This window comes from Rhamphochromis sp. 'chilingali', assembly GCF_963969265.1.
Source record: "Rhamphochromis sp. 'chilingali' genome assembly, chromosome: 8".
NCBI classification, from domain to species: domain Eukaryota; kingdom Metazoa; phylum Chordata; class Actinopteri; order Cichliformes; family Cichlidae; genus Rhamphochromis; species Rhamphochromis sp. 'chilingali'.
In genome coordinates this window covers 29,659,932-29,674,863 of record NC_137935.1, presented here as the reverse complement: position 1 = coordinate 29,674,863, position 14,932 = coordinate 29,659,932, and the positions used below count along the sequence as shown (strand labels likewise).

At 39.8% G+C, this 14,932-nt stretch overlaps 1 protein-coding gene across 2 annotated transcripts in view; it reads right to left on the bottom strand.

The window, feature by feature from the left end:
- igsf11 (immunoglobulin superfamily member 11) overlaps positions 1-14,932 on the bottom strand; it is a 134,690-nt gene that overhangs the window by 107,805 nt on the left and 11,953 nt on the right. The gene's annotated exons all lie outside the window — the stretch shown is intronic.

Below are 14,932 nucleotides of genomic sequence, written 5' to 3'. Positions count from 1 at the left end.
AATCCTCGAGATATTAGATTATTTGACACTAAAAAAGGAGCCTGACAAATTAACATGTTGTAAATCAATCATTGTCAAACTTTATCAATTGTGCGATGTGGCTGCTTGGGGTCTGACGAGGATGGATCACCCTTATTTTGTGGTCTGGCCCTAGACAGGCCATAATACCCTGAAAAAGCTTCAGATATTCAGGTCACCTATACCTGCTCAGGCCACTTCAACTCATGGTCTTTATAATACATAACACTTTAACACCAGCAGAGTCATTCACAGCCTTCTCGAGGTATTATTCACCATCGCATACTTATATCTACATAATAAGTATGCGTGAGCTGCACACAATCGCTCACCGAAGTCTCAGTGTTGCTTATGCAAGCACTTTCCAACAGAATGCACACATGCATGAAGAATCATGCATCAAAAAAAACCTCCCTACACACACACTCATACAAACGCACTTACACTTACATATCCCTGTCCCAGCACACACTGAAACCTTTGATTTGCGTGAGCACAGGTAGTTGTGCTCTTAGCACCTTTGGCTATTTCGGCCGTTAAATTGGTCCCAGTGAGATTTGAGAGCTCAGACCACGGGGCTGACCTCTAACTCTCCACCTATGGTGGCAAAGAGTCAGAATCGGTCGGCCCGATCAATGGCACAACAGCAGCCAGACACCCAGCTTCGATGTAGGGAGCCTCCTTGTAATGTATCAGCAGGCAGATGATGATAATGGACAAGGCCATCTGCTTGGTGGTTCTCCTCCGAGCACACGTTTGATTTTAGGGAAAATCTTTCTGTCTTTGACGCTTAAATCATCCTGGGAGCTGATTAAGGAATCAGAATTGGCTCGACTGTTTTTATTTTTTTTATATATTATTATTCTTTAAGGACCCTTGCCTCATTGCCTTTTTTGGGACACAATTAAATTGCAGATTCTATTAAAATAACTTTATTTAAACCTCACTAAAGATGACACTAGTGAAGATACAGTTGAAGCTCTGACAGTTATTTCTCATAATAACTTGTAATAAAGGTAAAAAAGCTTGGGATATACACAAGCTAAACTCAATGCAATACAAGACATGTAATGGACTGCCTTGTGCTGTGCTCAGAAGTGATAGCCTAGCTTCCTAGAAATCCTGTAGACACTGATGAGTGTCCTGCTCAAGCCACCTTTTGTCTGGGCATTGTTTATGACACATGACTACTGCTGGGCTTCCTACTGCCTCCAAAGTCAGCTGAGGACACTGATAAGACCTCACACCTGACTGCTGAGCAGGCTCTCAGACATGATGGAAGTTATATCTGGCCTGTCTGCCTGACACAAAAATAAATAAATGAAGAACGTATCTACCTGTCAATCAGCTGAGGACACAACCAGGTCCAAAGCTGAACTAAACTCATTAAAAGAGGAAGCAAAGCCGAGTCAAGAGCCACGTGTGGGAGAGTAATGCTAGGGAGTTGCACTGTCATCCACTGGTCATTCTTTTCTACACAAACTGTAATCATGAACTGATCACCATTTCCTTAATTGTTTTGTTGCTAAGGAAGAGAAAAAAACTGCAGTTGCTTCAGTGTATTTGTTTTTTGGCAGAAATAAGAATCCCCAATTTACACATGTGAACTCATACTTTATATTTGACTAATAAAAGTGTCACACAACATGACTTTGAATGATGCAGAAACAGCTGATGCAAAAACAAAACTGGACATTTAGTCATCTTTTTTAGTCACAGTTAAAAAAAAGAAAAACCAGAATGCTGCACATCATAATATAGCCTCATCATACATGAATAATCTAAAGCCAATCAGTATGAAGCCCTCCATCAGCCATTAAGTCTTTCTGAATGGAGTCTTCCAACCTCATTCCAACAGACCGATTCCTCGCCGGCTGCTGAGATGCCAGTACAGATGGACTGAATGGAGATGAGGCCAGGAGCAGTGTCTGTGGAGCTAAACTCTTGGTGAATTGTGCCAGCAAAGAACGGCGCCGCTCTGGGGCCTGGCCCATGCGTTCACTCGAGCCCTGGCAGGGAGAACAGGGGCCCCCTTGTTTGGCAGAGGCATGTTGACGGGAAACATAAAGCATTCACATGATAACGAGAGAGCGAATACATGTCGCTGCTTTCTCTCCCTCAGATACAGTACACGTCTTTACACAGGGGGGTGGGATGTGGGGGGGGTCAGCAAGTACACATATACACACACACATAAATCACACAAATCTACTGTACGCTGACACAAACACACACTGGTGCAGTCGCACAAACATGAGCCCTCCATCACAAACCCCTCAGTGTCTGGTGCAGAACGGCCTGATTGCTGGCCTCATCACCAAGGAGACCAGTATTAAGCGGGCACCTGGCAGAGACTGACTGGCATTTAGCATTTAGGACCCCACAAAGCTTTCAGGCAGAATATACAGGCCCTTTTCTCAAACGAGAGAGGGAGAGAGAGAGATTAGTCACATGGATACACACAGAGAAACAAAAACAGGGGGGAGAGAGAATGAAAAACAGTCTGATGATCACATTAAAGAGGAGAATGATTTGGAGGGGAAATAAAACAGTGATAGAGGTGAAGCGGGGAGCGGGTTCGCAACAGCTAGATCAGGGACAAACATGGCTCAAAAAGCAGAAAAGGCGTGAAAGCGAATACGTCGTTGAAGATGAGATCCTTAAAGGCAGGCAGGAGGTGAGAAAGAAAGGGTTTTTTTGTCAGCTTTACACTGACAAGTGCTTTACAGCAGTGACTACATAGCAGCTGATAGTCATGCGTCTAACATAAAGGATCTGAGCATTAAAAGCCGCATGTGTGATTTCAGCTGACGTCACAAACGAGGGAAGCTATTAATACTCATGCCCACCTGAGTCTCCACCAGGCTAGGGAGAGAAATGCAGTGCAAATGAACGACAAAAATATTTTTTTTCATTTTCATTCACAAGTCTCCAGGCTGAGGATGAAAGAAAGGAAGTGAGAAGAGGGGAAATCAAGCATTTGGCTTGTTGTGTTTTGCCCTATTAACAGAAAGTGGAAGATCAAGTGATCCATCCATCCATCCTCTTCTGCTTATCCTTATCGGGATCGCGGGGGGGGGCTGGAGACTAGCTGCCATAGGGCGAGAGGCAGGGTACACCCTGGACAGGTCACCAGTCTGTCGCAGGGCTGCTGCACAGCAAATAAGGGTTAAAGGCTTTAACAGAGGGGGGTGGTGGTGCACTCCAGATGTTTTTAAGCTGAGGAGAACAGTGGGAGGAGTGGAAAGGAGAGGAGAAATTAATTTTGTCATGAATTAAACAGATAACAGAAGGTGTGCGAGGTCATCGTATCAGCTCCACCGCTGAATTAAGCTCACAGACCTTCTCCATTATCATTTTTTATGCTTCCACGCCAGCAAAACCATATCTCTCACATAGCCTTGAGGGAATTTCTTCAAATTTGCTGCTTGAACTCTAGGATGAACTGGTTAGATTCTGGTCATCAAAAGTTAAAGTTCACTGTGGCCTAATTACATTACATCACTCCTAGGACGTCCAGAGTTCAAGTTTGGACAGACAAGGACATGAACTGCAAGGTGGCTGGCGTGAGGTGACAAAACTTGATCCTCTATTTTTTGAAGTTTTGATTTTCTCATCCAACGATTGTTGTCCATTTTAAATGGAACTTGCAACGCCCTTAAATACACCTTACTTATAAAATTCATAAAGCACAGGGACCGACTGTACAGTGTTGTGGTTTTAGAAGAAACAACATGCTTTCAAATTGATATTAACTGTCAGTTTATAGTCGGCAATGAATGTGGTATAAACTCTAGCGGGATTTGCTAGCGTTTGCAGATGTTTTGTTTAGCCCATTCATTTTCTCCAAACTCCTCCCTGTATGAGTGCCGGTGCTTTAGAATTGCTGCTGTGAATCTTTTTGAGGGGCAGTAATGGGCTGTTAATTTGATGAAACAAGTTATTACAAGGCACTGACTGAATCAACTGATTGCTGTTGTTGCAGTCTTAAAGTAAAAAATAAAGCGAGCTTTTTGGACATTCACTATCCGGACAGCTTATGAGTCCTGTGTTCAACAAGAAATAAACTGCTTTGCACACTGAAAACAAAAATAATAATAATAATATTGGAAGCAATTAGGTTTCCTCCAACAGAGGCCTTGACTGTAAACAAAGTTCAATACATTTGGGCTTTTTTTGAGTTAGCTGGCTCGACAAATCCTAAAACCCCAGCTGGTGATAATGGGTGTCAAAGCAGTGGTTATGGCCCGGTGTGCCCTCAAACAAAAGAAGGGAGTTTACAGAAAATGGCCCCATTAGTGCCGCCTACTCCAGTCAGATGATGATAAAAACGGCGATAGCAGGGATAGCAGGGCAGGAACATAACCTGCTCCCGACCGAAGTAAAAAAAATCCAGGCACTTTTTAATACAGAAAAATCTGACCTCAACATGAAGATAGCTCGGTAACCTTCATAGTACACCCCTCAAAACAAATGGCAAAAAGGTGTCTCATCCAGCACCGCCCGACTCGCTTCATCTATCTATCTGCCAGCTTCAGCCTCAGACTGTTAAACCAAATGTGAAATCTGCCAATGCTACTGATTTGTTCTCTCAGGTTTACTTTCACAAGTCAACTGGTCCCCAGTTACTCTCACTTAAAATTTCTTAACGGTTCAGCACTTAGCCCACCACTCCTGTCCTCGTGGAGCCTGTGATACTTTGATAACAAGCTATGAAACACTGTATCATATATGTCTCATCTCATCTGCAAGGCCAGCTTATAGTATTAATTTTTCATCTTAATTCAAACAAGGATTAATTAAAAACGGAGCCTTTTTTTCTCCCCTTGGTGCATGGCAGTGGCGTAATCTGTTACTGTATCTGCTCTGGCTCCACCATTGCAAGCTGCATTCACGAGTCTTTATCTAAAGAGTGTTTTACTGTAACAATGGTGAATAGTCTCATGTGGTTGCGCAGGCACACTGATGACAGTTTCAATGGGTCCTGCTATTCCACACTAGGCTCATTTTAACAAAGGGTATTTTTTTTCCCCATTGTGCTCTAATACACAACACACATTTCCACATCTCTCTCATCACCCAGTGGTACAGTAATAAAGAAAAGCTACATCTCGCTCTCTCTCTGTATCTGCCTCGCTCCAGCTCAGCACCAGTCCCGAAGCATTACTCAGCTCTATTCCACTTATTTGCAATGCACAAAAGCAAGCTATCGAAAATGACCAGAGTTGAACTCCAGCGGGGAAATCATTCCCTAAATACAGAGAAATCTTTCAAGAACGAGACAATGCCCCGCCTTAATAAAGTACCCTCCAGCTGAGTACAATAGAGTCATTGATCATCTCGTGTCATCGTTAAAATCTTGTGTTTCATCTCACAGCTTTAATAAAGGGAAAATGTCAACCGTTTACAGGCCAGAGAAGATGGATTACTTTATATTCTGCCATTGATTATGAGATGTTTATGAAGAGACAGAACGGGACTCACAAGTCCCCTTGAGGATCCTCTATCCTGCTATCGCTGACTGAGATTGTCTTTGTTCCACAATGGAGTTTCTCTCCACGTTAGTGTTATATACTGCAACTCTCGATCATCTCACTCCCTCGGCCATCTTTATGACATCACGTCACTGCAGAGCAATGAGAGTGAACTGTAATTGCACATCATTGTTGCTTTGCCATAATTACAGTTGTGATAGTGCACAGGGAGAAAATGACTTAATAGTCTCTGGGTAATTACCCCAATTGACTAGATGGCAGCTAATTGGATTGTTTGACATTGTGTGAATGTCTACATCTTTGCGTGTGTGTGTGTGTGTGTGTGTGTGTGTGTGTGTGTGTGTGTGTGTGTGTGTGTGTGTGTGTGTGTGTGTGTGTGTGTGAGAGAGAGAGAGAGAGAGAGAGAGAGAGAGAGAGCACTTGACAAAAAATAATAATAACCACAAAAGACTCCATTTGTGGAAACACTAAGACAAAGTCACATAATCATCCTTTGCAACTAATGGCATTGCATCCAGATTCACAAATTTTACATGGGGAATCCATTTGAAATTATTTCTAATGACTTTGGTCATTTCTTAAAAATTCATTGCCTATTGCAAACCATTCTGATCTTCACAATGAATTTTTGGACAAAAACATCACTCTTCAAGAGCAGATAATTACTTTACCCTTTAAAATCATCTGATGGTGTTAAAAGTATACCTAAAAATATATAATTATATATTTTTTTCTTAATATTGTTGACCTCACTAAGGTTTAAACATAGTTAAACAGATTAACTATAACAATAGCTGTCACAATATTATAATCAACAGAAATACCCAGAAAAATACCACTTTTGATACCATTGCAAAAGAAATTACAAAGTCAAGAGGCTTTTTTTATATAATATATTAAATGTTTTCAGTATATATCCCTGTTTATTTCCGGTGCTTATGATGACTTAGTACTAGAGCTGGGCGATAGAACGATAACGATATGTATTGCGAAATAACTTTTTCTCGATAGAAAAGTTAAACTATTGCAATAGGCCTCATCTCTCTTGTCCTCTTAAAAAAAAAAAAAAAAGAAGAACAGCCAATCCAAATTAAGTAGCGCAGAGCCGAACCAATCACAGCCGCAGCGTCACGTCACGTGACTTGTTACGTACAGCACAAGTGCCAAGCCGCATATGTGTATTTGTTTGGGAAGCAGCCAGCCGCCGTGCCGCCCGGGTAATGGAGGAAATGAGTGTGCCGACTACAGAAAAATCAACTGAGAGCGTGACCGAAGGTTACCAAAGAGAAAACAGATGATGATGGTTCCAATGCTGGAGAGATTGTTGAACGGAAAAGCCATAGAAGTTCCGTAGTATGAAGGTATTTCGGCTATTTCAAGTCTGACAAAAAACAGAGTAGCGCGCACTGCAAATTGTGCCGAAAGCAAGTCTGGAAATACAATAAAGCGGTGCATGCTCAATCTCTGACTGGAAGCGCTAATTCGTCATTCGGCTTTTGTCAGACTAAAGTAACTGTTAAAACTGTTTGAAAAGCTAAGCTATACAACAAGGAGAGATTGAGAATTTCCTTTTAGTTCTCAGTTTATTTGATATTGACAAAAGTTAGTCAGTTTTGTCTGATCTTCTGTAAAACAAAATAAGATTTATTTTTAGAAGTAGTCTGTTTTGTTTGTTCTATTTTGAAACTTAAACGCTTTAGCGGCTGCCTTTTGTGTAGTTTGCAATATTTGCCTTTATTTATCTGAAAAAGTCTCATGTTCCTTAAGTACATCTACCCTGTTGAACTTATTATGGGAAATAAATATTTAAATCAAAACAAGCTGCTGATTATTTCACATTTTACTTGTGAGCAACGGCACATTTAAATCTTACAAATATAGTTATTTGGCTTATATCGTGATAGATATCGTTATCGCCTGAAATGAAAAAAACATATCGTGATATGAAAAAATCTTATATCGCCCAGCTCTACTTGGTACCATATTTATGTTGCTAATCAGTTAAGGTAGACTTTCACTGTTTCTCTCTAGCAGCTTGTAGACTCTTCTCAACTTCAATCTTGGATTTTAAGAGAAAGCTGACACTTTTTAGGCACAAACAACACAATAAATGTTAAATCTGTAAAATTAACAATATCAATAGCATGCTATGTTGCTCCTACCTTAGCTCCAACCATAGCTGCTAGCTATCTCAATAATAATTTAACAGACAGCTAATGAGGATAACTGCTAATAAACAGTTAATGTTAACATATTTGAGGGAATGACAATGTTTATAGCAATTTTTAATTTCAATGTTGTTGAAACAGGTGCTTTAGTCTTCAGGGTGCTTTGAAAGTTTGTTGCACTTCTGTTCATGTATTCAGCTGCTAGTGAAGGGAGTGCTGTGCTGTGAACTCATAAAAAAGACATACCGTTATTTTTTCAGAATTTTGCTGTTGAAAGGTGACATAAATATCATAAATATCTGATAGCATTTAATTTACATGTTCTTATTTGGTGAAGGTGGGCAGCTTAGCCCTGGTAGGTTAACAGATGATTGGCAGTAGGTTTGAAAGTGAGAATTTTTGGTTTCTGTCTCTCTGTGTTAGCCCTATAATGGACTGAAAACTTGTTCATGGTTGACATTGCAAAATGATATCCCTTAATAGGCCCAACTTCTCATAACGTGTAAAATTCACACAACTTACTTTTAAACCTGACAACTTGAACGACCAGAGGAAGGATCCATGTTCTCATTTAGTTAACTGGAGACCGTTGACTGGTGAATATCCTCTCAATTCATTCAGGCTCATACATGACAGCATATGATTTCACTATATGCGAATTAACATTAAAACCACCTTGATTATCTCCTTACAGTGTTATGCTCTGCCAGGAAGGCTCAGGCCCTGGCATTTGTGTGGATGTTTATTTGACATGTACTGAACCTGAACACTGATGTTAGATAACCCCTCATAGAAAGATGCACCCTAATTCAGGAAAACTGGCTTTGGCAAAATTTGTTCAGAGCAGCTCAGCAGACATCATAAAGAGCCCCAGACACTGACTCCAAACTGTCTCCAAAGTCCCCTTATCCAGATCCAATCAAGCATTCACGAGATACGCCACACCAAGCCGGATCCACAGAGGCACTACCCCATTACCTCAAGGACCCAAAGCTCCTGGTGCCAACACCACACTGAAAAAAGGCCATGTTGGATTTACTTGATTCAATAGTGGACATTGGTTGCACACAAATGTTCTGCTTTGGCAGAAACTTAAACAATTGTGTTCAATCAACACAACTTTTTCATATTCAATAAACATGTTCATAAAACGCGATTGAAACATGTTTAGATGAAGTAAGTTGAGCTCTTGAAATATTTTAATCCTTCACAATTTTGTCATTTTATTTCAACACCAATTAATAACATTTACCCCAATACTACTTGCTCATTTAAATACTACATGTTGTCTTCATATTACATAATGTTCAACAAAGTCTAGAGTCTGGTTAAGATAAAAAATTTAATGGATCTACAACAACTAACATCCTATCTTTATCCTGGTTGCAGGGGGGCTGGGAAATAACCCTGAATTGTTAGGCAGGGTACACCCTAGACAACTCACAAGTCTGTCACAAACAACCATTTGCACTTACATTGACAGGTAATTTAGAATCATCAATTAACCTAACTCTAACAACTGCACAACTTTTAACTGTGGGAAGAAACCAGAATACCCAGAGAGAAACCAGTGCAAACTAGCCAGATTGTGGATTTGAACCCAGGATCTTCTTACTGTGAAGCAACAGCACTAACCACAATGCCACCAATCCAGACTTAACAAAAGTAGGAAAGCTATGATTTCAAGGCTTGATGCAGAATTTTTTTGTACGTTTTTGTCCTTGACAGGTTAATTCACAATAAATAGCAATAGCATGCACGTGGTGTGTCGTAGTTGTCTGCCTCTTATAACGCCAGTGATTTTCCTACAGTTTGACATCTCGTGCGATCTTGTGAATTTCATGAGTCCAGCAACTAACCACTCTTACTAGATTGTATCATGTCATCTCAACAAGGACAAATTAAGTTGTTGAATTTCGTACAGATCCTTCATGATTTAATTACGTTCATAGAAGCATGAAATTATTGTGTTTAAATTACAAGTTAGACTTTTTTTAATGTAAAAAACACCGAATTTACTTTTTTCAGTATACCAAAAAACGTAGTGGAGGCTACTCGATTTGACTGAGATGGATACCTTCCTGAAACCACGATCCAAAGCATACGAGACTGAAAGTTATTGACTTACTTCACTCGAACATGATATGAACAATTTAATCTAGCCTCTCTGCAGATCATGTAGTTTCTACACTATATAGTTACACTTAACTTTAAAGCATGAGGCACTTATGTTAAATACACGCAAGATGCTTACGTAAATCCAAGAGTTGGCCAATCCCTTTTTTTCAGTGCATAAGACATCACCCAGACATGATTTTTTGGCTGATTTTTTCTACTCAAGTCATTTTCTCAAGCTCACACACGTGATTCAGCTTCCTTAAGAACTCCAGAATTACTTTAGGAATCCAGCAAATGTTACCTGTCACAAGTTCATAAAACAGGCAGGAGTTCTGTACTGAGAGTATTGTACAGTGATTGCAGAGATCTCTGATGCATTAGAGGGTTTGTTCACCCTGCACACATTTTGACCCCTTCAATGGTCTCCAATTTGCACAAGATCTGATTTTAAAAAGCATCTGCTCACATATAAATAGCCAAGAGTTCACTCACACAATCATATTTATCTGAGCTCACCATCCATTATGTACCCTGTCACGATTTTCCAATCACAGGCCTGGCTGGCAGGCTGTCATCGACAATCAGGAGGAAATTAGCAGGCAGCAGAGCATTTCCTACAAATCACCACACTAGATCTGGAGGCCCTGTGGAAAGATAAACCTTCGGAAATCTTCAAATCCCATCCACAGTTTGTCACAGCAGGGGAAAAAAGACATAAAGAGTGTATATCAGGGCCTAGTCCACAGCTTCTTCTTTTTTTCTTTTTTTTTAAATCATTCCAATCACTTCCTGTCTGGTTTGTGATTAAAAATGCCAACCTTGGGAAAATGAGACTTTTAGTTTATAGAAATATTTCTGACCAAAAAAGTAAGAAATATGTTTATAAAAAAAAAAGAAAGAAAAAAAAACAGAGCAAAAAGAAAATGACAGATAGAAAATTATTTGCTGTAAACCATAGCTCTAATTTTGTAGCTGCCCGACAGCATGTGTACACATGCATGGTCTTGCCTGTGTGCCACCAAACTGATCAAATAAAGCCAAAGCTATCTATAATCTATAAGCCAGGGTCGTAGACCAAATGACAGACATAATCTGTAGCAAAGCCCATTTTAGCAGATGATTTGGGCCTTGGCTCCATAGTTTACACATTGTTCCACATTCACAAATCATCTCTTAGCAGCCAAACCGGGTAGAGATCATCAGTCACGGCTCATCAGAGGAGGCAAGTAAGCAAGCAAGTTGCATCATCCTCACTCATGTAAAAGCAGCATGGAGGGTTTAATTCAGTGCTAATGCAATTAAAACTGGGAGAAAAGACGCCGAAGTGCAAAGAAGGAAAACATCTTAGGAAGTTGCCCGAGAAGGCGACAAATCAAAGGCTTGTTTGTGAAATAATAAATGTGACGCCCCAAATTATGGACCCTTACAAATGTATGTAGTTCTGTTTGTCTGTTCTTTCCTCAGATAAGCTGAGAAAGTATGAATGCATGCAATCAATATGCACTTCTGTCGCTTTACAGTTACACCATTTCATTCACTGAAACAGACAGTCCTTATTCCTTTAATATTGCCACAGTAATATTTAGCAATGTTTTCCCAAGGGAGACAAGTTAAAGATTTTCCTTTAGTTGTTTTTGCTCTCCTTTAACACTGTCTTTCACCACCCTCCAATTAAACAGCCATTTCTTTTCTGTTTAGCCAGAACACTGCCTCCGGCTTCATTTTCCATTAACACTCTCCACTGTTATTCTTTTCTTCTTGAGCTATTTGCAGGGTGTTTTTAGAAAGCTTGCAATGCCAAGTGCTTTAATCTCTGTATAGACAGAAATGGGAATGCTTTACCTCTCAGACGCACCTCTCAGACCTTTAATGAGACACAGCATTAGCCTCGAGGTGACAAAATCCTCTTTTCCGAAAAAGATGGACAACTCCGTGTTGCGCAGGGATCCCATGTGAGTCTGGATCACTGCATCAGTAGGAGGCAAACCAGCCTAGTCAATCAGTCATTGTCACTCGGTATGTTTTGTATGCTCATTCAGTCTTGAACGAGATGCCATTAATCAAAGCGCCGTTATCCTTTTTTTAATGGTGTCATAATGAAAACAGTGTCCTTCTCGAAGTCTGTTCAGTTTCTGTGTTTCTACCATTTAACGCTTTCTCCCAAAAAGATTATATTGACGAACGCTGTAGCCTTAATGATGAGTTTTGATACCTCAGTACATAACAATAAAGACATATTTTGAAGACCATTAGAATAGATTCTTGGTTTATAGGTTAGGCAAAGACCACCCCCACTGACTTCAGATGCAAACCCAGTCATTCTGTTCTATAAGCAGGCCTGAAGTGAGACAGAAACTGCTTGGTTCAGAAAAGAGCTTCAGTTGTCATGTGTCAGTGTGCAGATCCAATTGCAGACTTGGAGACAGGACTGAATTCAGACCAGCATTTTATTGCCTGAGCTTGGGCAGCAAAATACAGCAATACAAAAAGTCAGACTAACCAGGAATTAAGCACTTAGAAGTTATAAAACCGAACACACACATGGGAAAGGTATGATGACAACGTCACCAAAACTAGACTCAGACAATAAGGAGACAGGAGGGAATCAGGGCAGAGAGGACACACCTGGGGGACATGGCTGAAGGAATGTAAGTGACGCAAGACAGGAAGCAGAACTGAACATAATGCACACGAAACAAGGAACTATCAAAATAAGACAGGAAAAATAACAAACTCAGACAAAGAGACCCAGACTTGAGACACAGGAACAGAGTAACACAACACAAAGACATGACTGGAGGAGGAGACGACACTCACCTGGGACCACAGGAGAGGATAATTAAATATTAGAAACTAAGAAGATAATCAGATGCACACTATGACCTTAACATGAAACTGGACACAGACCAAAGGTAAACAAATACAGAGATAAAGGCTGACTAGACAAAAGAAGGAGCCTGTGACAGGAGAGGCAACTTGCACCATTACAGGATTAACAACTAGGAATTTAAATAACAAAACTCAGAAGACTAAATGTTAGAACTAGAACGTAAATTGTTTCACAAGTCCAGAAATAAATTGAAAACCACCAAAACTTAAAATACATGGCCTAGGTAGTAGGTCATGTAGGTACTTCTAGTAGTCGTTCAAGGGTTAAAGAGTTAACCGCCCTCACAGTTGATGTCATGTGGGATAAGCGTGAATGTGGACCAACATTCCATTATTGTGTTATGCTTATTTAAAGCTCCTGCAATAGCTAAAATCTACTTAAAAGGCTTTTTGTAGTATAGTGGACAAATAGGGCACACACACACACACATAAAATTACTATGTCAATGGGGTATATGGCAATACTACTATCTGGCATTATCAGATAAGTCTGTGAAATACCCTCGTGATGTTAATGCACGAGGGAGGGTGGGGGGAAGGATTTTTATGTGTGTGTGTGTGTGTGTGTGTGTGTGTGTGTGTGTGTGTGTGTGTGTGTGTGTGTGTGTGTGTGTGTGTGTGTGAGTGCGTTGGTATATCTTTTCCTGCGCGGCCTTGAGATAGTAATAGTGAATTTAGCTCCTCGCATTCGTCAATTACTACTTGATAGGGCAAACACAAAGCAGTAATCAGAGCGTTGGACGGTGTTTCCAGGCCCCCACCATCCGTCCCAAGGCTATCAGAGAAGGCAACCAGATAAGACAGTAAAGACAAGGATTAAGGGCTGGAGTGGCACAGCAACATATGGTGCCCCCCGATAAACATGCCCCTTATACTGCTGTTACACAAACACCACCTACATGTTTGACACAACTAACAGGTCTCAAAGGATGTACGAAAAGAAATCCTCTTCTATTTCTTACTTAACCTTTAAAGTTTACCGTGAAATTACTGTGAATAACGTTTAGCGGCTAAAACTTTGTTTTGCTGAGCTAAACTTCTCAGACTGTGTTATTTTGTTGACAAAATAAAATGTTAAATCATTTTTTATTATTGTTTAACTAAAGTACTGAGCAGTTATGCTATAGCGTTATTTAACATTTTGCAATTTTCTTGAAATATCATTTCAGTTTTGAGGCTATATGTCCCACCCCTAATCTACAGCAATCTGTAAAACATGGTGAAGGCTCTGTTGTGGTTTGAGGCTACAATTCAGCGAGTATTGTTGGAGATCATGTCAAAACTGATGGAATTATGAACAAAGAAAATTATCAACAGATTTGAAGCCACTATGCAATACCATCTGGAAAACATCTGATTGATGAACAGCTTAATTTTTCAGTAATAACAATGATCCCAAACACACTGTCAATGCAGTGAAAACACACCTGGACAGAAAAACACATAATGGAACACAGATTGGCCTCCCCAGAGCCCACCCGTCCATATCACTGAAGCAGTGTGTGATCATCCTGATGGAGAATGTAACAAAAGTGCTCCAACACTGTTACACAATACCTCAGGAAGGTGAGATTAAATTTTTTTTTCTTTTTTTATAAAGACCCTTAATGGTCTTTTTAACTCTTCCATAGATGTGTTCCTGTCTTTGGATGGGTGCCATTTAAAAATGATCAAAAGGATCATGCTGCCTGTTTTTATTAAGTTTGAAAATCCACTTTCACTCAGCTCCAATAGTGATTTTCATGCACATGCACAACAATTCATAGCTAGCCTAATTTTACCAGATCAAAATGTAAAGTTTAAATTTAGCCTTGTTTTAGTTTAGTCATTGCTTTCAATTTTAACATTTAAAAAATAAATAATAATCCCATCATTTCATTTTCCATTATTTTGAGGCAGTTTTTATAACTTTAGTCTTATGTCTATTTATTGGTACTTGCCATCTTTTTGGATAAAAAATATTCCATCGATTTATTAATTTGTCCAAAATTCCTACTAACAACCTCAGCAGAAATACATTTCTAAAAATGAATAAATCGCTGTCAGATCGTGCAAAGTAACGTGCAGTCAAAGCTTTGGTATTCTCTGGGTCTCTCAAACCAATATAAATCATCTTTTCTAGTCAAAATATGTTAATATGTTTTGCTAATTGTTGTTGCTGCAAGAATAAAATGTGCTGTTTAATGAGCTGTAGCTAGAAAGCTAATTAGCTAACTATCCTGCAAACTGCTGTGCACTTTTCCC